Source organism: Lathyrus oleraceus, chromosome 5 (genome assembly GCF_024323335.1).
Source record: "Lathyrus oleraceus cultivar Zhongwan6 chromosome 5, CAAS_Psat_ZW6_1.0, whole genome shotgun sequence".
NCBI classification, from domain to species: domain Eukaryota; kingdom Viridiplantae; phylum Streptophyta; class Magnoliopsida; order Fabales; family Fabaceae; genus Lathyrus; species Lathyrus oleraceus.
The window spans coordinates 356,595,053-356,621,998 of NC_066583.1; the positions used below are offsets into that span (position 1 = coordinate 356,595,053).

Here is a 26,946-nt window from a genome sequence, read left to right on the forward strand (position 1 = left end):
GTCTTTCCATCGATTTATTTTCATGGTATCCCTTCGTGTCTCTCAGCATATTTCAAGTCGTGACCTCCTCACGCATTTTATTCCCCTTTACTCCCCAGTAAAGTCCTGGAGTCTCTGTCCCATTTATGAGTATATTTCAAAACTTTATAGGTCATTTTGACTGAAACCTTAATTTTGGGTCAATTTCCCAAGAACATAACTCATTCATTTTTAATGATTTTGAGGTGGGATCAAATTAATTGGAACGTTTAAGATGTCTACTTCATTTGTTATATTGGACAAAGTTTCATAATCCTAAAAGAAATGCATGTGATAATGCAAAACATTATAGGTCACTTTGGACCAAAGGCATTGAAATGTGAAAAAGTCCAACTTCAGGTGCCCATAACGTTCTCATCAAGTATCCAAATGATGCAACATTTGCATCCAAATTGATTGTCTTGAAAAGGTTTACAACTTTGATGTTGAAGGTTTTATCATTTGGAGCTGCTATCATTGAAAAAGAAGGGCTTGAAGTTGGTCCATTTTGGAAATTTTCACATACACATGTTTTGCACCTTGCACTTTATGATCAATTTTCACCAATTTCCCAATTCCAAATGAAGTTTTGCCCAACATAACAATTGATCCTCGTACCAAGAGCTTTCCAACCATTACCGATAAGGCCATGTTCTATTTTTGGAGGTGTCATTTTCGAAGAGGATAACATTTTAGTGCATTTTTGGAAACAAATTGAAAACACATTGCACAAGCTGATTGTATCATTTCTGCACGTTCATTTCAATTCCATGTGATATCAGCATTCATTTCCAATTGGAATTGGGCCCTCCATGCGCCTGTACAGGCCCATGCATGGAGGCCCTCTTCATTCATGCACATGCATTGCTCATGTATACCTTTGCCATTTGCTATAAATAGGAGTGCTAGGCTTCACAATTGAGCAACCTGAAGGCGCCTGTTATGCTGCAAGAATCCCTCCATAGCCATACTTAAAGGAATTTCCATTTTCTTCTCAAAAATTCAGATCTAAATTTCAACTACATTGGTTGATTTTCAGATTTATAATTCCTTGACTTTGCTTCATCTTCATCACTAGATCATACTGCAAGCAAGAGCTTTGAAGAATCGTGCTCTCAAGATCCACATTTCAGAGGTGGATATCCAAACTTATTTTCTTCGAAACACCTTGTTTATAGCTTGTTTCTTGCATTTATTGGGTTGGCTGAAGTCCTCTCATCAGAGGCAACTTAATTGTGCTTTGAATTTTGCAAATCCATTAAGTTTCAATTGAACACCATATTTGTCAACCTCTTATTTCTCTCTCCATGGAAGTCTAGAGTGAAAATAGATGGTACAGGGGTGATGTACATCACCCCAGCTTTCCATTGTTGTATAGATCGCCTCATTTGGTGAAGGTTTATTCTCTGTAACTCTAGCCGGAATCTCTGGCCTCGCCGGAGAAGACGGTGGTGTACACCACCGTCTATTTGCCAGATCAAACCATGGTCGTTGGATTCTTTTTCCAGATCTAATCTGGATCCTTCCTTTTTATGACTTTTTTAATGTCCACATGTTGCTCAGTTGACTAGTGTGTTTAATGGACGCGCGCCTGGTAACTGTTTGATGCGCCAGCTCAATTAATGAGCCTGATCCAGCGCCTCACGTTTTTCTCCATTTTTAATTTTTGATTTTAATTTCCATTTTATTTCTTTTATTCCATTTCATTTCAAAAAATCATATCTCACTCATTTTAATTCCAAAAAATGTGAGACCAATTGCATTATTTCTCTTTTAATTTCTAATTTCTAAAAATGATTTTTAATATTTTTTATTTTATCATTTGATATTTTTTTATTAGTTTTCTCTTTTCTGGTTATTTTTAATTCATTTTAAATAGTTTTCAATATCCAACAAAAAGATTTTCTCAACCTCTTTGAATGATGATGGATCTATGAAAAATGTTCTCATCAATTTATTAATTGATTTGAGATTTATTTGAGATTTTAATTCAATTAGGTTATTTTTATGCATTTTTAATTGATTAAAAATAGTTTCGGGTTTCTAAAAATGCTGAAATTTTTTGTCAAACTTTGTTTGACCTTGTTGAACTTAGGATGATCCATTTGGACTTTTAAAAGTTGATTTGAAATGAATTTGAAGTTTGACCTTTAATTGTTTATTTTAATTCAAGTATTATTTTAATTTTGAAAAATACCAAAAATATTTTATTTGTTTCTTGACTTCTAAGTTTCATTTTGCTTCTGTTTGCTATTGTTTGACCTTGATTCCATCTATCTTTGGTCAATGTATATTGATTACTTCATTTGAATTTCCATTAATGTTCTTTCTTATTCATCTCCTTCTTCATCTTTTTCTTTTTTTATCAATGAGTTAAAGATTGGTGGTTAGCTTTGATGTATATGAGGTTTAACCCCTTGATTCAAATCTAATTCATCTTGATCATAGATCAAGTGAATGGCTTTGCATTAAGGAGAGGTTGCTTCCTAATCAAGCAAAGAACCTAAATCAATACAAGATCATTTCTCATCTTCTTTTGGCATGGCAAGTTGTAGGAGCTTGGTTCACTAATCAAGATCTCTAACTTGTGTTTGTTGCCTATATTTTATTGACCGACCTCAGATAGGTGTGACTACTATATTAGTCCACTTACGATTGCTTAACATAGCGCTAAATTGCCTCATGGCCCACTAACACTAACAATTGACCATTAACATTTAATTTTGCATTTTACATTTATGCAATTTAATATTCTTGTACATATTATTCATTTGCTTTTGCGCTTTGCTCATTTGAGCACATGTTTATGTTAATGCAATTTGCCTTTTGCTCACTTGAGCACATAATTGTGTATATACTATTGTGCTTGTGTTTTGTTTTTATTGTTGTGAACCAAATGCAAATGGACAAAAGGACTTAGATTCTAGGACATTCCCTATGCAAAAATGGAGTAAAAAGGCCTTAATGTTGAAGATGAATTGGAAGGACCAAATCTCTAAACTCATTCTTGTCCATTCTTTATTTGACATTATAGAACTTTTTGATGTGTGTGTTCTTGTGCTAGGGATTCCTATTTGATCCAAAGTGAAGAACCATTGTCATGTGCATCTAAAGTGAGAGATACAAGAGCCATTGGAAGATTCCTAAGAGTTTTGCTTGCTTGATTGATTACTTGAGTATACACTTATTTGCTTGCTTATTCCAAAGGATGGGAGCTACTTGGATCATCAATATGATCTCAAGAAGGAAACTCCATTTGTGGTCTTGTTTCTTCTCCTTCATCTCTTGTATGCTTAGGACTTAGCTATTCTTCTTCTTCCCTCCACTCTAACCCAAGCCAAAACTTTTGTGAAAACATTGACATTTGTTTTCAAACATTAGAAACCTAAGCATTAGGATTTTGATTTTCAAACTTTATTTTCATAACACTTATTTTGAATTGAATTCTAAGCCAACTTTGACCATATTTTGTAAATACTTTTCATTGGTAAATATAACTCATTCAAATGTTTTTGTGGTTTCAATGGCCACTTTATTATCAAAACTTGTCATAACCTTTAGCTATTAGGTTTGAGTTATCCTTGAGGTAGATATAATACTCATCTATATCCTTAGTGATGGACAATGAGTCTTCCATGCTTATTATAGGGTTAACCCTTCACTAGCATGTTGAAGTTATCCTCACATGGTGGATTTGTGGTTTTTAGATTGAGTTTTCTCCCTTGGATAACAAAAGACCTTAAGGCTTTTTGACCAATCAATTCACCAACTTGTTTTGAGACTTTTACCCCGAACTACGAGGTTTTGATCCTAATCTTTTTTAAGATGGTACGTAATCAGTGGGTTTATCCATTCAAATACAAAATTGTAAATAATTTGTACATTCTTCTCTCATCTCCCCAATCATGTTTGCACAAATTAATTTTCCACAAATACCAACCTACCTTACAACAATTGTGAAAAGGGCTCTCTAGGAGTACCTAGGATGTTTTGGGTGCTTAAAACCTTCCCATTGCATAACCAACCCCCTTACCCAAATCTCTGACATTTTTATTAGTTTTTGATTTGGTAAAACTTCTCCGTTTTTGTTCGCTTTCTAACCTTTCCTTTGGATAAATAGAAGTGCGGGGGCGACTCGACTTCTATGGTTTACTTTTGATTTAGTCAATAAATCTAAGGGTAACGAATACCCCGCTACAAGGTGATGGATGAAAAAATTGATCATAAACCTGAAAAGCTAGCTCTCAGGATAGAGCCAGAACCACCATCACAAGTTCAGAAGGATAAACTACCTCACATAAGCAAAAGAAGAAAAGGTGATGGATATGAGAGATGGATTGATAAGTGGCCATGGAAATCAAGGAAAAGTGAAAAGTTTGACCGAGGATTCATCCTCGAAAGATGGGTAAAAGTGAACCTCATGCTAAACTGGGAAAAATGCCATTTCATGGTCCGACAAGGAATTATTCTCGGACACATAGTATCCAACAAGGGGATTAAAGTCGACAAGGCAAAAATAGAAGTTATAGAAAACCTCCAGCCTCTGAAAACCGTAAGAGAAATATGAAGCTTCTTAGGACACGCCGGTTTCTACCGGCGATTCATTAAATATTTCTCAAAAATCACCAAACCGCTGACTGGCTTATTGATGAAAGACGCTGAATTCATCTTTGACGATAAATGCCTAGCGGCGTTTGAACAACTGAAAATAGCTCTTATTACCGCACCTATCATGCAACCGCCTGATTGGAGATTACCTTTTGAAATCATGTATGATGCTAGTGACTATGTTGTAGGCGCAGTCTTAGGAAAAAGAAAGGACAAGAAACTTCATGCTATATACTATGCAAGTAGAACCCTAGACCCTACACAGATGAGCTATGCCACCACAGAAAAGGAACTTTTAGCTGTAGTGTTCGCTCTGGGTAAATTTCGTTCCTACCTAGTAGGAGCAAAGATAATTATCTATACCGATCATGCTGCAATTAGATACCTGTTAAACAAAAAAGACGCCAAACCAAGACACCTAAGGTGGATATTACTATTAGAAGAGTTTGACCTAGAAATGAAGGATAAAAGAGGCACTGAAAACGTCGTAGCCGACCACTTATCAAGAATGGAAGGTATTGAAAACGTCGTATAAACGATGACTTTCTGTACGAAAGACTCATAGCTCAATTAGAAAGCGATACAGCTAAAGATGCGTTAACCCATAAGGATACCAAAACAAACAAAGTAGTGGAAGCAATTTACACCCAAACCACACTACCATGGTACGCTGACTTTGTCAACTACTTAGCATCTAGGGTGCTTCCGCCAGACTTGACCTACCAACAAAAGAAAAAATTCTTCCACAATCTCAAAAACTACTATTGGGATGAGCCTCTACTTTTCAAGAGAGGCGCCGACGACATTTTCTGTCGATGTGTCCCAGAAGATGAGGTAGAAAATATGATTTCCCACTGTCATTCTGCTTCCTATGGAGGACATACAAGCACCTCGAAGACTTGCGCTAACATCTTGCAAGCTGGCCTCTTTTGGCCTACTATGTGGAAAGATGTCCACATCGCGATCACAAATTGCAATCGGTGTCAACGCACTGGCAACATATCTAGACGCGACGAGATGCCACTTAAAGGCATGTTGGAAGTAGAAGTCTTCTATGTTTGGGGAATCGATTTTATGGGACCTTTCCCATCTTCTTTTGGTAACAAGTATATCCTTGTTGCGGTCGATTATGTATCCAAATGGATTGAGGTCATTGCCTCTCCAACAAACGACACACGAGTGGTAATCAGACTCTTTAAGCGAATAATCTTCCCTAGATTCGGAGTGCCGAGACTTGTCGTCAGTGATGGTAGCTCCCATTTTATTTCAAGGATTTTTGAAAAGTTATTACTAAAATATAGAGTCCAGAACCGCGTAGCAACACCCTACCACCCACAGACGAGTGGGCAAGTAGAAGTCTCAAACCGAGAAATTAAAAAAATCTTAGAAAAGACGGTTGCCACCTCTAGGAAAGATTGGTCCTCAAAATTACCAGAAGCCCTATGGGCATATAGGACAGCTTATAAGACCCCAATAGGAACCACACCTTTTAAGCTAGTTTATGGAAAATCATGTCATCTTCCGGTAGAATTAGAACATAAAAGCATATCGGGCCATTAAGACCCTTAATCTCAATTATACTGCCGCAGGCGAGAAAAGAATATTAGATATCCATGAACTAGAAGAACTTAGGCTAGATGTGTATGAGAATGCCCGAATCTATAAAGAAAGAACAAAAAAAATGGCACGACAATCGCATATTAAGGAAAGAGTTTAACCAAGGCGACAAAGTACTCTTGTTTAACTCCCGCCTCAGACTCTTTCTCGAAAAACTTCGTTCTAGATCGTCTGGTCCCTTCGAAATTACCAATATCTGTCCGAATGGACCAATAGAGATAAAAGGAAAAACAAGCGAACCATTCATAGTAAATGGCCAACGTTTGAAACATTACCACAACAATGATAACAATGATTTCATTGAAAATCTTAAGCTCGCAGAGCCTCAGGCTCATTCGAAAGAATAGCACCTATCTTATTTCTATCGAGCTTACGACAATAAACAAAGCGCTTGGTGGGAGATAACCCACACTCTGTCTTTAACCATTTAATTTTATCATAAATTTATAATTACTACTATTGCTTAATCTTCATTTCTTTGTTTTCTTCTTTATTCATTTTTCATAAAGTTAATCGGTAAATTTCTGTATTATTGACCATTACTAACTTAATGTTGTTATCTACTTGATTTTATCTAGCTACTGGCTATCACAATGCAACAAGTAGATTACATGGATATAGTTTTCAGAGGCAGAGCTTAAAGGAGACATTTTGAGACTCTATTTCAGAGAGAAATGACAATAACCCTATACCCAGATGAACCAACCATGACCAAATTAGGTATAACAGAAAGTGTTATATTCCTAATTAACCAACTAGGCTGGGACACCTTTTCTATCAAGAGGAAGTTTAGTTCCATCACTAGGTTGACTCTAGAATTCCTAAGCTCCCTAGTGTACCTACCAAACCATGGTATGGGATTTAACAAAGGCCTAATCACCTTTAGGTTGTTTGACAAAGACTATTGCTACACCCATAGAGAAATGGCTGAACTCCTAGGATGTCCTAATGGCCCTGATACCTTTACCATCACCTAGGAAGACATACTTGTGGACAATCAATTAGACCTCTTTTGGGGTAGCATCATTGGAAACAACCATCCTGAGCCAGACCTTATGCAATCAGAGAACATCCATAACCCTACCATTCGTTACTTTCATAAGATCCTAGCTCACACCCTATTTGGAAAGGAAAAGAACAGAACCTTAGTGTCCAGAGACTAACTATTTATAATGTACTGTGCATCACAGGCCCGACCCGTTAACGTTGCTACATTCATGATAGCTAATCTATAATGTATATCACAGGAAGACTATGGACCAATCTCAGTGGGAGGCTTAGTGACCATGATAGCGCATGCAATGGGAATACATTACCCAATAGTCAGGGTTATACGACCTATGAACATCCGATTTTGTGTCAACATCGGTATCATTAGAAACCTAGGCCCGGATGTGTTTGAATTCTTCATTAACAACCAACCAGTACACTTGTTTACCCTACCAAACCCTAGGACGAGTTACATGATAGGAACACCTGGATCTATGATTTGGATGGATTACCACCTCAAATCCATGCTCACCCTGACAATTATCTCTCTGATGCTGAATCACATGCCCTAGTTATAACTGCTGCACCTCTCACCGATCATGTTGTTGCCATCGAAGCTGTTTAGACAGATGTCGCCAATCTGAGAGGCGAGTTGAGCACCCTCCGCATGGAATTCCACGGCTTTATGGATGTAGTGACAGAGAACCTGGATTATATTTACCAGCACTTCTACTCGTTCGTTCCTCCTACCAGCAGTCGCCATAATGGCTAATTTATTATAGTGTTACCGATTTACTGACTTTTATTTTATTTTATTTTATTTTTGGGATTTTATTGTTATCTAATTTTACATATTGGAATTTATTTAATTACTTTATTTCCTTTTATTCCAGTAGACAGATTATTTCATCTTTTTCCGTCTACCCGATTCTTTCATTCGTCAATTTTGCGATTAAATTCCATTCCAATATATCATGTTTTTCTATTCCCATATATTATATTATTGGTAAATTAAAAATTGCATGGTCAAAGAAAAAAATAAAATCACACGCATGGGAAACCACACTGCATGTGGCGCCTGCCACACACAGTTGTGGCGCCCATGTGAGGGTTGTGGCGCCCGCCACAGAGCCCTAGTGGCGCCCGCCACAGAGCCCTAGTGGCGCCCGCCACACACACCAAATGTGGCGCAGGCCACTACACACGCCTGCACGCGCAGGCTGTGGACTTTGGTCCATTCAACTCGCCTTTATTGAGATGTTCCTTGCATGCAGACAATGCTTAAATCCATTCAACCATTTTCATAAACTCTTCGACCAAGGCATTGACTATGGTAAATGCTATTTATTTACCAATAAATTTTCCAACCACCTTCACCTCTATATAAACCACCAACATTACCTCAACAATTCACAACTTTCATTCACATATCCCTCTCCTCTCTTGCTCTATTCTCACTATATTACACAAGGAGTGTGAAATCCATTATGGCACATATGAGGGAATACGAAATAGTGTTCAGAAACGGCGAGTCGGGCGAATTTACAGGAGGAGACATACACGTCTCTAAGCGCCAGAAAGATTAAATCGACAAGCTATGCCGATGAAAACTGTTTATATGCCTTAGGAATTCAAGACAGTGTTAACTATATACTAGATATTTTAAACTTGAATTATTTTCTGTCTCTCAAGGACCCTGTCTATGCTCAACTAACATTAGAATTTCTAAACTCATTAATCTTTAGTCTCACGCCCAACACAAACTGCTCCAGTGGGACTGTCCAATTTCTCTTATTTAATGTCAAATACGCCCTCACATTTTCCCAACTAGCGGACCTGCTGCATTTTCCCCATGGGGATGGCGTAGTAAGTGAGGTCGCAGATACTGAGGGTTGGCAACGCGCCTTCCAACCATTTTGGAGGGAAATTACCGGTACAGTAACCCATAGTTTTGAGGGAAATATAGCCACTTTAATTCAAAATCCGGCTATTCGATATTTCCGCCAAATATTGGCGTGCACCATTTTTGGCCGAGCAAATTCTAACAAGGTGAACGAAAAATAACTCTTCTATTTGTTTGCCACATTTTCGCCACAAAAGGTGAATACCGTCTCGTTTATGCTATCTCACATGCAGACCATTGTCAATGCGAAGCGAGGCCCAATTATTTTTGGAGGTTTAATAACCTCCATAGCCAGAGTCTTAGGACTCGAAGAAAAATTCTCCAGACTAACCCCGCTCCCGCATCATGCCATTCACATTGACATGGCAAGGAGCATGAAACTAGTAAAACGAAGGAGTGACGATAAATTTAATTTAATAATTTCTTATAATGTGTTATAAGAATTTATCCTCCCAAATCCAAATCGCACAGATGTGCGCAACCCGGATAATTATTGTTATACTAATAATCCGGAGCCTAACCAAGTCCCCACGCACATTCTTGAGAATGTAGCTGCTGGCGGGGACACCGATGAGGATCACATTCCAGAGAAAACTGCTCCCGCTACTGACTCGCACACCACACACACTTCATTTAAAAATGTTGCAGGTACATCTTCCAGTCAGAGACCAAGAAGAAATGTGGCACCAGCCACTCTTGATGAGATCTATGTTGAACTGCTGCGGTGTATAGAATTAGACGCTCAGCGAGACCTACAGATCCAAACCATGAGAGCTCAACAAACTGAAATGATGCAAATCCTTCGCCAAATGCAGCATGATCAACACGACTATGCCTTCAGGGCCGAACAAAACATGTTTGGCTTGATCGATGAAATGGCAACACTGACAACGCGTGTGGAAGATCTCCTGAACTATACGCCACCTCACCAGCCAGGGAACAGTGGACGTCCACGTACACGTGGCAGAAGGCGTCAGTAGCAGAATAAACCAGGTTCTACCTTTCTTTCCTATCTTACGTCATTGCATTGGGGAATATGCAAGATTTGTTAGACGGTGTGGCTAGTGATCGAGAGGGGGGGTGAATAGATCACCTTTTTAAAAAGTTAACGGATTTAACGTTTTATCAGAGTTTTCAAAAGTGGCGGAAAAATCGGTCCCGAATCGACTTCCGTCTATTCTGAACCGCTACTAGAAAGCCGGACACGCAAGTGCAGTTGCTGGATTTTAATGAGAATGACAGAAATAATACACACAGAATTCTAACAAATTGAATGCGCTTATCCTTAAATTCTATTTCCAATGAACACAATCAAGTTAACCGTTTTGTCAAACAGTTGGTGTGTATGTGATTGATGATAAACAGCAATGGTGTATGACTAAAGGTTTTATTATCACTGCTGTCCAGAAAAATGATCAATCACCACACACTAACAGAAATTGCAAAACAGTTTTGAAACGTAAAGAAGATTAAGGTAAGAATACGATACGCAGAGATTTGGTAAGGAAGTTCCCCACGTCGTCCTCGCGTGTGGGTACGTCTCCCTCTCAATTTCAAATGAAATTGAGAACTTTGATTATCAATTATTGCCGAATCCGTTGATACAAGGTTTTGATACAAAGACAGAATTCTACAACTAAGAACCTCTTCTTGTATAAACCTTCACTTGATCTGAGCTCGATCAAGATTTTCCTGCACAAAGTTGCAAACAATTCACCGGTTCCACGACCTGCTTGCGAAATCCCCTGATCTCCAAACGCAACGCTGCGGCTGAATGTGTTCTGCAAATGTGACTCCCAAACCCTCAAGAACACACCAGTTCTTGAAGGACAAACCAGTAGGTTTTTCCTAGAAACCCCCTTCAATCTTCGACTCAGCTAGATCCTCGATCGTTCCACTGTAACCCACAGCTAGATCCCTGATCGTACCACTGAACGTTATCTCGATGCTTCTTTAATCCAAAGAACAAGAATTGTTGTGTGTGAATGTTCTTGAAGAAAAGTGATTGAGAAGATGAAGAAGATGAAGTCTCTTTCAGGTTTCTATGTGCTCACAAACAATTGCTCCAACACTGCCTTTGATCTGTGTTCAATTGTTTTCCCTCAATGAATTCGTGCCTTCATCTGTTGTTGAGACCTGTTCTTATATGTGCTGCAAAAACAGTTGCTGTTATGACTTAAAACAACTTTGTGTATTGATGCATAGGAGTGTGTATCGATACATACTGTAAGTTGTGTGAATATTTGGTGAAATTAATTACTCATGTATCGATGCATAAATCGTGTGTATCGATGCATGTGATTTTTACACTGATATGCATCGATGCTTAATGCTTATGTATTGATGCACAGGCTGTCTCAAGTGGTCATGTATCGATGCCTATTGCGCATGTATTGATGCACAGGCTGTCTCAAGTGGTCATGTATCAATGCAGAATTCGTGTGTATCGATGCATAGAGTTTTTGCCCTTCCATGTATTGATGCATGGCTCGTATGCATCGATGCATACTGAACAGAAATTGTTTTGTGATTAATCACATGCTACATGTATCGATGCAGAGGCTCATGTATTGATACATACTGATATAAAATGCATTTTAATTGTTATTTGAAGGGAATTTTCAATGTAGATTTGTATGTATGTTTATGCAACAATAAAGTGGGATGATGGACAAAATAAGAACACAAATATATCATGTAATGCAATGCACAATCAATTTGGATGATGATCACACAATTTGCTATCATTAAAAATTAATTCAAGTTAAAGAATTCTTTCACAAACTCCCCCTTTTTGATGATGGCAAATTCTTGGCAAGATGTGTGATACTCCCCCTGAGTTTGTGCATATCTGCGTTTTCTCCCCCTTTGTCAACATCAAAAAGAGGAAGAAACATAGTTATCAAGCAGAAAGTGTAGCAGGGCATGGCAAGATTTGATAATAGGCTATCAATCACAAAGAAAGAAGCTGCAAGTTAAAGAATCATTCACAAAGAATCATTCAAAAAGTAAGGGCAATAACAAATAGAGGTAAACAGAATTTGAAAAGCATTTTAAGTGTGCGAACGAGTTTAAGAGTTACATAAGCTAAACCATATATTGTGCAACAAAATAAAACATGAGCAATATGAAATGAAATGCAGTGAGATGGAAGGGTGGTTGGTTAATTTGGATTGTTGCCACCACAGGACTCCTCATCATGTCTGTCAGGATCTCGGTAGCTTGGCGGAGGCGGAGGAGGAGGCATTGTGTCTGGATTTTGGCCCATGAAGGAGTATCGCCTAAATCGATTCTGAACTTCAATGCTTCTAAAGCTGTCCATAATCCCAGGATTTTCACGGCAATCATCCATAAAGCCGGACATTTCGTTGTAGAAAACCTGATGCCATTTAACCAAGTCTTGGTGCCAAGCGTGTTGATTGTGATACATCCGTGTGTGCTCATCATGCCAGTCCCGATGCTCGTTGTGCCATTCAGTTTGTTGAACATGCCAGTACCGTGCTTCTTCATGGCGTTCTTTGTTGACGATTTCCATCTGTTGAAGCATGTGAGTGATGTCCGCATTTGGTGTTGAAGCTGAAGTACCACCGGCGAATGGAGGGGCTGCAGGTTCAGGTACGTAGTTGGTGGGAGACCACCTTCGTGGCACCCACTCACCCCAACCAGTATTGGCCTCAGGTTGAGGCACTTCTGTTTCAGGCGCATCCTGCATTTCTTCATCAGGCTGTTCTTCAGCAACATGGATGCGTTCCGAAGGCACATCAAAGTTGTAAATTCTGGTTTTGGATTTTCTTTCGAAGAAATAGAAGCATTTGCGGTCTTTGTCCCACCTATATCCCATATGCGATAGAGTGGCAAAATCAAACTCTTGAGCTGCCGACGGAGATAGGAGGGGCACAATGGGTATTGCAACTTTCCAATACTTAAGAATTTTCATTATCTGAGATGCATAACCTAGAGCCACATTCTTGGAGGTGTCTCGCACAAAAAATAGACGTTTAACAAAGTAGTTCGCCCAATTTAGGAGAACCTTATTTTGCAGAATGTAGAGAAGATGTATGCTGGGCCTGTCCAACCGAGAGTGTCCGCTGTTTGTTGGACGCAGAATATGTGTGATAAGCCAGTGAAGAATACGCGGAGTTTGCTTGATCATACCTGACGTGACGTGTTCGTCCTCACTCAACGGTCTATCAATCTTTAGGATAGAAGTTGTAAAGTCCTTCAGGTCAAATTCAGGATCAAAGTGCAGGTCATGCCAGCACTTGAAAACCATCGACGGAGGCGGCATTTGAAATACCGTTTCCCAATCAGAAGCTTCAAAGGTATATGTTCTGACTCCGATAGAACACCGGAACATATAGCCTCTACCAGTTTGTAAACCAGCATAAAAGGCCCGGATGAAATCCTCATGATAGTCATCTTTTGTAGATAGAAAGGACCCAAGTTTTTGTGCATGTAGCAGTTCAACTACTTCATTTAGGTGCAGATGAACAGCATCTGTTTTATCAAAGATATGAGGTTTCATTACCAACCTGGCCTTGAAGGATTCCTCAAATTCAGCAGTGATGGCAGGATGAAGAATGTCTAAGGCGTTTGAAGGAACATCTGGTGGTTGCTGAGAAGTACCGGCTGCTTCCTTTCCCTTTCCTTTTCCTTTGGCTCTGGCTGGAATAGTGCGTGGAGGCATGGTGATGTGAGATTTAGGGTTTTACCAAGTTTGTGAGAGAGAGTGAGGATGAGGAGGATTAGGGTTAGCCACTGGTTTTGGGTTTTTGAGGGCAGATGAGATGAAGTAATGAGATAGGAAGTGATATGATTGGCTGATGTGTCGATGCATGAGAGAGAAAGAAATGCATTTAATTCAGATAGCATCAGTATGTATCGATGCAGATAGTCAAGCGTCGATGCCTAGTATTCAAAATTGTCATGTGTATCGATACATACGATGGATGCGTCGATGCCAAGTGTTTACAATTGCCCTGTGTGTCGATACATGCGATGGATGCATCGATACATCCTGAAGCAGTTTTTAAAAAATTGAATTTTTGAATATATGGATCGATGCAGGCTTCGTTTGTGTCGATGCATACTGATGCTGAACCAGTTTTTAATGAATTTTAATGCAGTATGTATATGCATTATGCACTGTCATGATGATTATGCTCAACAGAGATTCAGAAGTCAAATTTTAGTGTGCACACAATATGGACAGGAGTATAAGTAGTCAAATTTTGTATCAACTAGAGTAAGAATATTTGATGCAACATACACAATCACTTAGCAATAAGAAAATTGTAGAAAGGATTGATATTACCTCTGTTGGAGAACTCTTGTGATGTATAATTGACATCTAAAACAGCTCTTATCAACCATGGTGAGGCATAATATAATTAAGAGATGACATGCTTATGACATCAATTGAGAAAGATCTAAGATTCCCAATTCGCGATGAATGTTGAAGAAAGGTTCCGTTGCCAATGGTTTAGTGAAAATATCAGCGAGCTGATTTTTGGAATCAACGTGCTCAAAGACAACGTCTTCTTTTTCAACATGATCACGAAGGAAATGATGTCTAATCTCTATGTGTTTAGTACGTGAGTGTAAAACAGGGTTTTTAGTAAGGTTTATGGCACTAGTGTTGTCACATTTGATAGGAATACGTTTGAGTTGAATGTTGAAGTCTTGTAGTTGCTGCTTCATCCATAAAATCTGAGCGCAACAACTACCGGCTGCAACGTATTCTGCCTCTGCAGTTGACAAAGCCACAGAAACCTGCTTTTTGCTATGCCAACTGACCAAGGAGTTTGAAAACAGGTGACATGTGCCACTTGTGCTTTTCCTATCTGATTTGCAGCCAGCAAAATCAAAATCGGAGTACCCTACTAAGCTACAATCACTTCCTTTGGAATACCAAAGCCCATATTTAGGTGTTCCGTGAAGGTATCTAAATATGCGCTTTACCGCTTTAAGGTGCGATTCCTTAGGATTTGATTGATAGCGTGCACACATACAAACACTAAACATGATGTCAGGCCTAGAAGCAGAAAGATACAAGAGAGATCCGATCATACCTCTGAACCTTTTGACATCTACACACTTACCATGCTCATCCTTGTCTAGATTTCCGTTGGTAGGCATTGGGGTGTCAATCGATTTTGAGTCATTCATTCCAAAGCGCTTGAGTAGTTCTCTGCAGTATTTTGTTTGACATACTGCTGTACCCTCATCAAGTTGCTTTATTTGCAGTCCTAGGAAGTAGTTTAGCTCCCCCATTAGACTCATCTCAAATTCACCCTGCATAACCTTAGAAAATTCTTCGACCAAGTGTATGTTAGTTGAACCAAATATGATATCGTCGACATAAACTTGAACTAAAAGAATGTGCTTCCCTTTGTGTTTAATAAAGAGAGTATTGTCCACTTTACCTCTTGAATATCCATGATCAATTAGAAATTTGCTAAGCCTTTCATACCAAACCCGAGGGGCTTGTTTAAGACCATACAAAGCTCTTTTTAATTTGTAAACATGATCTGGATTTTCAGCATTTTCAAAACCGGGAGGTTGTGAAACATATACTTCTTCATTTATGACACCATTTAGAAAGGCACTCTTTACGTCCATTTGGTAAAGCTTAAAATCCTTAGAACACGCATAGGCAAGCAAAAGACGTATAGCTTCGAGGCGAGCAACTGGAGCATAAGTTTCCTCATAGTCTATGCCCTCCTCTTGGTTATATCCTTGTGCTACTAAGCGTGCCTTGTTCCTAGTAATCACTCCGTTTTCATCAAGTTTGTTTCTAAAAACCCACTTAGTGCCTATGATATGATGATCTCGCGGACGAGGGACAAGTTCCCAAACGTCATTTCTTTTAAATTGATTAAGCTCTTCTTGCATGGCCATTAGCCAAAATTCATCAATCAAGGCCTCTTTGGCATTTTTAGGTTCTACTTGTGAAACAAACGCGAAGTGAGAACAAAAGTTACTTATCTTAGACCGGGTCATTACTCCCTTTGAAATGTCTCCCAAAATGTTGTCAATGGGATGGTCTTTTGAGGATCTCCAAGCTGTTGGAAGATCATTCACTTCAGCTGTCTTTTCTTCCTCAATTTCTTCATGACTTGTATCTTCCTCCTTCTCATGGACAGCTGTTTTGGACTGATCAGTTTCCTCAACAGCTTCCTTGAGTATGTCTTCTGTAGATACACCTGCGTCATCAAAAGAAATACCTTTTCCGACATTTTTCGGATAAGACTCATCAAAAGAAACATGAACCGACTCTTCAACAGTAAGTAAACGCTTATTATACACTCTATATGCTTTACTTGACATTGAGTAACCAAGAAAAATACCTTCATCCGCTTTTGCATCAAACTTCCCAATGTTTTCCTTTCCGTTATTCAGAACAAAACATTTACAACCGAATACGTGAAGATGTGACAAGTTTGGTTTTCTTCCTTTCAAAAGTTCATAAGGAGTTTTGTTTAAAATAGGGCGAATTGAGATTCTGTTTAGAACATAACAGGCTGTGCTAACAGCATCGGCCCAAAAGTATTTTGGTAATCCACCCTCATTAAGCATTGTTCTTGCCAACTCCTCTAAAACACGATTTTTACGCTCCACAACACCATTTTGTTGTGGAGTGCGAGGAGCTGAAAAGTTATGCTCAATGCCATACTTGTCACAAAACTTCTCAAAGTGGTAATTTTGAAACTCACCACCATGATCACTACGAATTGTAACTATTTTGGAATTCATTTTGTTTTGGGACAGATTTGCAAAATTCTTAAAAGCAGAAAAAGTTTCATCTTTGCTATGAAGGAATATAGTCCAAGTGAATCTAGAGTAGTCATCAACTATTACAAAGCCATAGTAATTTCCACCTAGGCTCTTTGTCCTAGAAGGTCCAAAGAGGTCCATATGGAGAAGCTCAAGGGGTCGTGAAGTTGAAATTACATTTTTAGATTTAAAAGACACCCTTGTTTGCTTTCCCATTTGGCACGCGTCACATAGGTGGTCTTTTGAAAATTTTATTTTTGGTAGACCGACTACTAGATCCTTAGATACAACCTTGTTTAGCAAATCGAAGTTAACGTGAGCTAAACGTCTATGCCAAAGCCAAGAATCATCATTCAAGGTGACTAGACATTTAGTATTTGTTAACGGTACATCAAACAAGTCAAGCATATAGATATTGTTTACTCTTACACCCTTAAACACAATGTTTTGTTCAGCATGTTCAATTATGCAGCAAGTTTTTGTAAACGAAACTTTATAGCCCATGTCGCATAGTTGACTTATGCTTAACAAATTGTGTTTAAGTCCCTCAACTAAATGGACATTTGAAATAGTAGTGGTGGAGGGATTACCTACACTACCTTTGCCGAGTATAGCTCCTTTGTTGTTGTCTCCATAAGTAACATATCCCTTTTTCTTCGCCTTGAAGTCTATAAAAAGCGATATGTCACCGGTCATGTGCCTTGAGCAGCCGCTGTCAAGAAACCACCTTCTATCTACGGAGGCAAGGCACTCATCCTACAACATCAAAAGAGAGAAGTTGGTCCCCAATTTTCATTGGGTCCAAGAGGGTAAGTGTTAACATGGTTGCCTTTTGGCTTCCATTGATAAATACCTTTAGGGACTAGAAATCTCCTAAATTTGCATTTCTCAATGGTATGGCCAGCATGACAACAATAATGACATAAACCATGATGATGTGTTTGTTGTTTCTTGTTCATTGAATCCTTTAGAATAAAAGAGTATTTTGCATATGGAGGATTCAATGACTTCTTAAACAACTTGGGGTCAACGGCATAAGTAATTTTAGGTTGTAGCGCTTTCTCTAATTTGACTTTAAGAGTGTTTACCTCTTTTTGCCAAACATAACAAGCGTCACAATACCTAACTCTACTACATCCGTCAATGTCAATAGTTTTTGAATTTTCTGCAATACTAGTTTTCAATGCTTCTAAATCAATTTCAGCTTTGTTTACTTTTCCTTCCAAAAAAGAGAAAATATGTTTGTTGGAAGCTAGTCGTTTAAAAGCATCTACAGCTTCGTTATGCAGTTTTTCAAAAGCTATTTTTAATTCCGAAAAAGATATAGAGGAGAAATTATTGAAGTAGGCTTGTTTTACCTTTTTGTCATTATTTTTCTTCTTGTGGTAGGACTGATTTTTTGTGTGAGCCATAAGGCACAGATTTGCAGCTTCATCACCATCACTTGAGCTTTGCGTGCTTGATGAATCACTATCACTTTCCCATGCAATATACGCTCTTCTTTGTTTGCTATACCCTTTTGGTGAATCTTTTCTTTGGTCCTTATACTTCATAGGGCAGTCCGTTTTAAAGTGTCCGGATTTACCACAATTAAAGCATGATCCTCTTCCTCTACTCTTCTTGTTCTCTTCTTGTTTCGAATTTATAGATTGTCTTCGAAATTTCATGAGATTTTTGTCGGAATGTTTGACTCCATTCTTTCGAATGAATCTATTGTATCTTCTTACAAACAGTCCCATTTCCTCATCATCTGAGTCTTTGTCACTACTTGAATCATTGTCGCTTTGCTCCTTTCGTGAGGACTTTGAGCTAGAAGCCACAAGAGCAATTGGCTTCTTCTCTCCCTCTTTGTCTCTTTTCTTTTCCTTTTCCTTCTTACTTTTATTCTCATATTTTTCAAGACTTTCCAAAGCTTGCTGATGTTCTTCCAGCTTTCCAAACAGTGTTGTAATCGTAAGTCTTGTAAGATCGTTGGCTTCCTTGATTGCTGTAACTTTAGGTTGCCACTCCCTGCTAAGACACCTGAGAATTTTATTAGTAGCAATTTCATTGGAAATAGGTTTTCCAAGAGCATTCAATCGGTTAGTTAGATGGGTGAATCTCTTTTGCATGTCGGAGATGGATTCTCCTTGCTTCATGCGAAAGAGCTCAAACTCTTGATTGAGTGTGTTAATGCGGGACTGTTTTACTTCAGTAGTACCCTCATGGGCAACTTCTAAAGCGTCCCACATTTCTTTAGCTGTCGTGCAATGGGATACTCGATAATACTCATCAACACCAAGTGCTGAAATTAACATGTTTCGAGCTCTCCAATCACACGACCACTTTTTCTCATCTTTCTCATTCCAATCATCTTCTGGTTTAGGTACTATGGCGCCAGCCGCATTAGTCATTGTAATTTGAAACGGACCGTTTTCAATGGCAGCCCATACTAACCTATCCACAGAATTTATATGAACTCGCATGCAGTCTTTCCAGTAGCCATAATTTTCACCGTTGAAAATAGGCGCTCTATTATACGCCCCCTTTGGTTCAGAATCCATACTGTTACAGGCAGCCACAGAGCACCAGCGAACCGGCGCTCTGATACCACTTGTTACACGGTGTGGCTAGTGATCGAGAGGGGGGGTGAATAGATCACCTTTTTAAAAAGTTAACGGATTTAACGTTTTATCAGAGTTTTCAAAAGTGGCGGAAAAATCGGTCCCGAATCGACTTCCGTCTATTCTGAACCGCTACTAGAAAGCCGGACACGCAAGTGCAGTTGCTGGATTTTAATGAGAATGACAGAAATAATACACACAGAATTCTAACAAATTGAATGCGCTTATCCTTAAATTCTATTTCCAATGAACACAATCAAGTTAACCGTTTTGTCAAACAGTTGGTGTGTATGTGATTGATGATAAACAGCAATGGTGTATGACTAAAGGTTTTATTATCACTGCTGTCCAGAAAAATGATCAATCACCACACACTAACAGAAATTGCAAAACAGTTTTGAAACGTAAAGAAGATTAAGGTAAGAATACGATACGCAGAGATTTGGTAAGGAAGTTCCCCACGTCGTCCTCGCGTGTGGGTACGTCTCCCTCTCAATTTCAAATGAAATTGAGAACTTTGATTATCAATTATTGCCGAATCCGTTGATACAAGGTTTTGATACAAAGACAGAATTCTACAACTAAGAACCTCTTCTTGTATAAACCTTCACTTGATCTGAGCTCGATCAAGATTTTCCTGCACAAAGTTGCAAACAATTCACCGGTTCCACGACCTGCTTGCGAAATCCCCTGATCTCCAAACGCAACGCTGCGGCTGAATGTGTTCTGCAAATGTGACTCCCAAACCCTCAAGAACACACCAGTTCTTGAAGGACAAACCAGTAGGTTTTTCCTAGAAACCCCCTTCAATCTTCGACTCAGCTAGATCCTCGATCGTTCCACTGCAACCCACAGCTAGATCCCTGATCGTACCACTGAACGTTATCTCGATGCTTCTTTAATCCAAAGAACAAGAATTGTTGTGTGTGAATGTTCTTGAAGAAAAGTGATTGAGAAGATGAAGAAGATGAAGTCTCTTTCAGGTTTCTATGTGCTCACAAACAATTGCTCCAACACTGCTTTTGATCTGTGTTCAATTGTTTTCCCTCAATGAATTCGTGCCTTCATCTGTTGTTGAGACCTGTTCTTATATGTGCTGCAAAAACAGTTGCTGTTATGACTTAAAACAACTTTGTGTATTGATGCATAGGAGTGTGTATCGATACATACTGTAAGTTGTGTGAATATTTGGTGAAATTAATTACTCATGTATCGATGCATAAATCGTGTGTATCGATGCATGTGATTTTTACACTGATATGCATCGATGCTTAATGCTTATGTATTGATGCACAGGCTGTCTCAAGTGGTCATGTATCGATGCCTATTGCGCATGTATTGATGCACAGGCTGTCTCAAGTGGTCATGTATCAATGCAGAATTCGTGTGTATCGATGCATAGAGTTTTTGCCCTTCCATGTATTGATGCATGGCTCGTATGCATCGATGCATACTGAACAGAAATTGTTTTGTGATTAATCACATGCTACATGTATCGATGCAGAGGCTCATGTATTGATACATACTGATATAAAATGCATTTTAATTGTTATTTGAAGGGAATTTTCAATGTAGATTTGTATGTATGTTTATGCAACAATAAAGTGGGATGATGGACAAAATAAGAACACAAATATATCATGTAATGCAATGCACAATCAATTTGGATGATGATCACACAATTTGCTATCATTAAAAATTAATTCAAGTTAAAGAATTCTTTCACAAGATTTAAGTATGGGGGAGGAAGTTTTACCGCTTTCTAGTTAGATTTAAAATATTGTTAATTCTTTTTGTTATTTTGTAATTTTTATGGTTATTTTAATTTTTGTTAAAGTTTCAGTCGAGTTAAATATCGATGTGTTATCGAGTCTTTATGTGTGGATTCCGTTGTTTACTAATTCTCCTATTTACTTAAGCCATACAATTTTTTTTGCAAAAATCTAGACTTAGAAATACAGTGCATCTTTTGAAATTTCTGAACTATAAATCAAACTGAGGTTGAATTGTAGAGATTTGGAAAAGCTTTATAAGATCGGTACCGCTTTAACACCTTAAATCTTCCAAGTATTAGATCGATTTAAGTACTTGTCATGCCATAGCCTTAAATTCTACCCTTTAATATTTCCTTAAGTAGTTTATCTAGCAGTCATCACCATCTTAAGCACACACTACGCAAGAATTTGATGCAAATAAGTGTATGATTTTCATGCTTAAAAGAAGAAAAGATTACAAAATGTATGACAAACGTTGTTCCCTCTAAGTTACGTGACCCTCACCCGGTCATTTAGCCCAACGGTATAACCATCATCAAATGTTATTTGAGCCAAAGTGCGAAAAAGAAATAAATAAATAATGATGAGATCATAGTCACTAACAAACTATCTTGCTATGAATGTGAAAAGATAACAGGCTTAATGTGATTGCGCCAGAATGAAAAAGGATAAAAAGAAGGTTTAGTAAGGTAGGCTTAGGCATGACAATATGATTCAGATTGGTTTGTATAAGAGGGAGACTTATGGTTGCAACATTACGAATGTGTGTTCTAACGATACCCTTAGTGTGGAAGTGAGTACCGGTTAATACAAATTTGAACCAAAGTAAAGTTTATAGACTAGAATTAGTATCCGAATGCAAATGTGTTTTCTACGAGTCTTGATAATGTATGCTGCAAATATTTTACAAAACTTTTTATTCACGTACGTGGCATTTGCTTGAGGACAAGCAAAGGTTTAAGTACGGGGGAGTTTGATAACGCGAAAACGTATCGTATTTTTGGCTCTATATGCACTGCTTTTTACTCAATTAACACTATTTATTACACGGTATTTTATGTTTATTTACAGGTATTTATCGATTAAAAGGTTTACTGCAAGAAAAATGAAAAATAGCAAAAAGGAAAGAAAAAGGCAAGAAAAGAGAAGAAAATGAGGTTTCCAATGGGATAATGGGCCACCAAAGCAAATGGGGTTGTGGCGCCCATTACCCAAAGGATGTGGCGCCCGCCACATTTGGCCAAAAGGAAGGTGGCGCCCGCCACCAACCCTTGAAAAGTGGTGGACGGTTACTACAAGAGTGACGCTCGCCACTCATCATGGAATTAGGGTTGTGGCAACCGCCACAACCTAGTCTTCCTACTTTTCCTACTTTTCCTCCACTCTTTTAGCCACAGTTTCCACTAACTTCTACTACAAATGAGGAATATGGAATGGATATAAAAAGGACCACTCAAACTCGCACGCAGGCTCTCTCTTCTTCCAGTTTTCAGTCTACGGTTAATTTTTGTTCTGCTTTATTTTTCTTTTAGTTTCTAGGCAGTTTCTTACCATTGTAAAAATGATAGTTTCTCCACATCGAGGACTATTACGGTTTATTAATTTTTATGCATTTGGGATTCAATTGTAAGGGGTATTTATTGCCAAAGCCTGCCGGAATTATTTAGTCGAAGATTCAAGATTCAATTCCAGTTCTTAAATTGCAATCCAGGTTTATTATTGTTTACTGTTTTATTCATTTATGCCTTACTGTATGTTTAATTCCCCAATTGCCATGTCTATCACCGGATCTATGTCCGGCTAAACCCTTAGGTATCGGTATGTAAAGACCGTCGAAACAACGGGATTCAATAAATAATTGGTGTTAGTTTTTATTAAAAATTATTTTTTCGGTTTTAGTTTCTTAATTTAATCAACTATTTTTCGTACGAGAGTACAAAACAAACTAAGGTTACGGTCAACAAGAACAACAGTTTGAGATTTTAACCAGATAGCTGAAACTAGGCATTAAACCTAAACATAGTGAGAGTGCTTTAGGATTAATTAGACTTTATCTATATTCAAAAAATACTTTTAAATTCAAAATGAGACCACGAGAGCCAAGCATTCTGGTTTAGGAGTATGGTCAGAGTCAATAAAAACGAGAGTATGAGACTAAGTCCTTTCTATAAATAATTTCTACTAAAGAATATTTTAACCAATAAGATTACACCAACTATCTATCGAATCCCCGAGGTTTGATGTATTACATACCGATATCCCTTATATCTTATATCTTTATCTTTATTCTATTTTATAGTTATTTCTCTTCATCCCTCCAATCTTAGAACAATCATTCGCCTTAGATTTACATAGTAACATTAGACCACGATACGTTCGATTATTAGTCTTTGTGGGTTCGATAATCTTTAAAACTACACGATAGGACTGTGCACTTGCAGTCAAGATTCACATAGACTTACTAAGTCACGATCACCCCCAAGTCAACAGAAATTTGAATGTTGTATACGCGCTCACACTCATGGCCATTCTCAGATCACCTCGCCGAACTTCCACCATGGGCCACCGCACCGGAAGTCGCTCCCGGCAGCGATGGGCACCAAAACACAAATCGGAGCTACCAAAATGTACATCTCCTCACGCTCTACTAGAATCTTTGGACAATTTCAAGAAAATGGAACTCCACAACTCTAACAGAACCTTTCCACTCCAAGAACTCTAACATGTAATCCTAAAATTAAATTCTAACCTCAATGATTCAAAGCCTCTAGGATGAGGGCTTTGAATCCTCTCAACACTCTATACATACTAGTAGCCAAGGATTGAAGAAATGAAAAGATTTTCATAATTACCTTGCCGGAGTTAGAGACTGTGATGATTTGATTCCAGGTAATGCTTTTGAATGCTTGTTCCTTGTACTGATTGTAACCTCTTAATCTTCTCTTTCTTCTGGATTCAAAAATGGTGAATTGAATGCTTTGGTATTTAATTGGAGAGGCTTAGCATAAGCAATATTGAAGCTCTAATGGTGAGCTTCAATGGCTTTGGGATTATGCGTGTAGTGAGGTTTAGGGAGAGAAAGGAAATTTAGAGAGTGCTTAGGAGCTTGAGGATAATGATTCCAAGGGTACTACAAACGAGATGATGGTTAGATAGGACTTAGGTTTGGATTAAAATAGGTTTGGATTCAGGTCTAGAATTAGTTAGGACCAGTTTGGAGTTGCTTAGGAGTTGGTTAAGATGAACTCAGTGAGTTCATTTTGTTAACTCACTGAGTTGGCAGTTAGTTGATTGTTCTAGTTAGTTAATTGGTTAGGATGAGTGAATCTGAATTGTTTTTCTTTGACTGGTTATGGCATGTTGTAACTTAAGTGAAATTGGCTTAACCTGAGTGGTGACATGCTGAACAGGTCCACTCCTTTTAATGCCAACTTGGTTAGTGAATTGAATTTTGTGAATGAGTTTAGTTAACTTTTGGTTTTGTTGCAATGCCTTGATGTTGAATTGTTGTGTAGGTATTAGGTTATGTTATTGTAGGGTTTATATGGTTGGATGCACAGTAGCAGGTTGTTTGATGGTGATGTTGGCAGGGTGGTTTGCATTGGTCATATGTGATGCATTAGAGGTATGCAAGTGTGAAGGTTCTGAAGGTTTGGCAATGTCAAGTTAGGTTAATCATTGGCATGCTGCATATTAAATATCATGGCCTTGTTTTATGTTGATGCAGGGTGTTTTCTCATTGTTTCTTAGGATGAATGAATGTGTTGCAGATGGTTTTGTGAATGGTTTTTGGATTTGTTTCAAAGCAGGTTATGACTCATGTCTACATATGCTTTATGGCATGATTCATTTGCAAGTATGCATCATATTGGTCATGTAGGCATGGATTCAGGTGGTCTTTGTTTGGCAATGGTGTATGTATGATTCATGGCTTCTGTTGGCAGGATTGTTTTCATTGCTAACTTTTGGATAACTTGGCATGTATGGCCTTGTTTCTGCAGGTTTTATATTGCAAGGTTTTGCAACTGGTTCTGCTGAGACCTATTTGCATTATGGCCTTGATGCTTGAATTGCAGGTTTTGTCTCTGTTGGTCCATTATTATGCTATATTGGTCTGCTCATGGTCCTGCTGTAGGCTTGGTTTGCTGGTATGCCTTGCAGGTATCATGGTCAGGCTGCATTGTTGATGGTTCTACTAGGCAGGTTCTGACCTCAGGTTGCAGTGGTATTCTTATGTTCTGCCATGGCCTTTGATGTAGCAGTAAGCATTTTGTGAACTAGTTCGAGCTTGTATTGTAGTAGATGTTTTACAGATTTATTGATGACCATTGCTTCTGTGTTTTGTAGCAGGTCTGAATTGGTTTTACAGGAAGCTTGGTTTACCTGCTGCAATGTTGTAGGATGGCCTTGGATATGTGCTTACAGCATGATTGGACTGAATGTTATGATTATAATTGCTTGCTGCAGGTCTATGTATGTTGCAATATGGAAGCTGAACTAGTGAATTATGAATGTTGCAGGATGAACAGTTTGCTATGGATGACTGCTGCAGCATATTGCATAATTTCATAACCAGGTTCTGCAGGTATGGTTATCATGTACAGGTTGGAAGACTTGAGTTCCAGAATTTGGTATTTTGCCTTTGCAATTCTTACTTCATATTATGCCTTGCTTCGTGATTTTCAATTCATGGTCATGGCTTTGTGACCCATCTCAATTCATTTCTTCTAACATCAGTTATTATGCCATGACTTTATGGAGTTCATGTTCTGATTTGGCTCATGCTTATGTAGGTCATATGCATATGGACGTTGATTGAACAAGACAACATGACATCAAGTTGAAGTTTTGAAGCAACATGTCTAAATGGAAAACCAAAGGACCAAGATTGAGAAATAGGATTAGGATTTTAGGATTTTAGGGTTTTAGGATGGAAAAAGAGTTAAGTTGACTTTGGTCAAAGTTGACCAGAAAGTCAATTGTTGACAAAAGTCAGCATTTGGTCAACATGTCCAATTTTTTGTAATTTTTGATGTAGTGAATATTTCTATGCAATGTAGATGATTATTTGGATGAGATTGATTGGTTTTGACTTGAATTTGTATTAAAATGAACATGGACATGACTTGGAAAATGGAATGGTCATATGGACATGGTTTATAAACAAGGTTGTGACTTGATGAATAAGGGTAAGGCTTGAATGAAACACTAATCATGACTCAATCGACATAACCACCACTTGGATTATAATACAATAGGTTTTAGTGGTTTGGATAGACAATGCCATGAATGCACCAATAATTCATGGACAAAACAATAACGCATTAAGACTAAGATGAATTGGATTCAAGACCAATGGTCAGATGAAAACAAACCAAAAGTTGACCATGTACTTGAGATGATCAGATGAAATGGCATGGTTGGAGCAAATAATGGAAGTTATGGGACCATAGGATTGAGCCAAGACAAAAGGTTATGGGGGACATGGATCAAGCAATGGCACCCAATCATGTCAAGGATAAAACAAAGGATGAAACTAGGGTTTGGGACTATCCAGATGAAAAGTCAGCCACAATGTCCATAAAGACCATACCCTTATTGGTTAGGGTTTCCAAGAGGCCTACCCCTCATGTAAGTCCTTTGAATCAAACTAGTT

At 38.3% G+C, this 26,946-nt stretch overlaps 1 long non-coding RNA gene across 4 annotated transcripts; it reads left to right on the forward strand.

Moving 5' to 3' along the window:
* Nucleotides 1-23,670: 23,670 nt before the first annotated feature.
* Nucleotides 23,671-26,366, forward strand: LOC127078933 (uncharacterized). 4 transcript variants are annotated; one of them, XR_007787887.1, is made up of 4 exons: nt 23,671-25,182; nt 25,292-25,551; nt 25,638-25,875; nt 26,084-26,366. It is a non-coding gene; the product is annotated as an uncharacterized LOC127078933 (long non-coding RNA). The 4 variants fall into 4 exon arrangements; XR_007787888.1 differs by having other exon boundaries at nt 23,671-24,915; nt 25,018-25,551; XR_007787885.1 differs by having other exon boundaries at nt 23,671-25,551.
* The last annotated feature ends 580 nt before the right edge of the window (nt 26,367-26,946 follow it).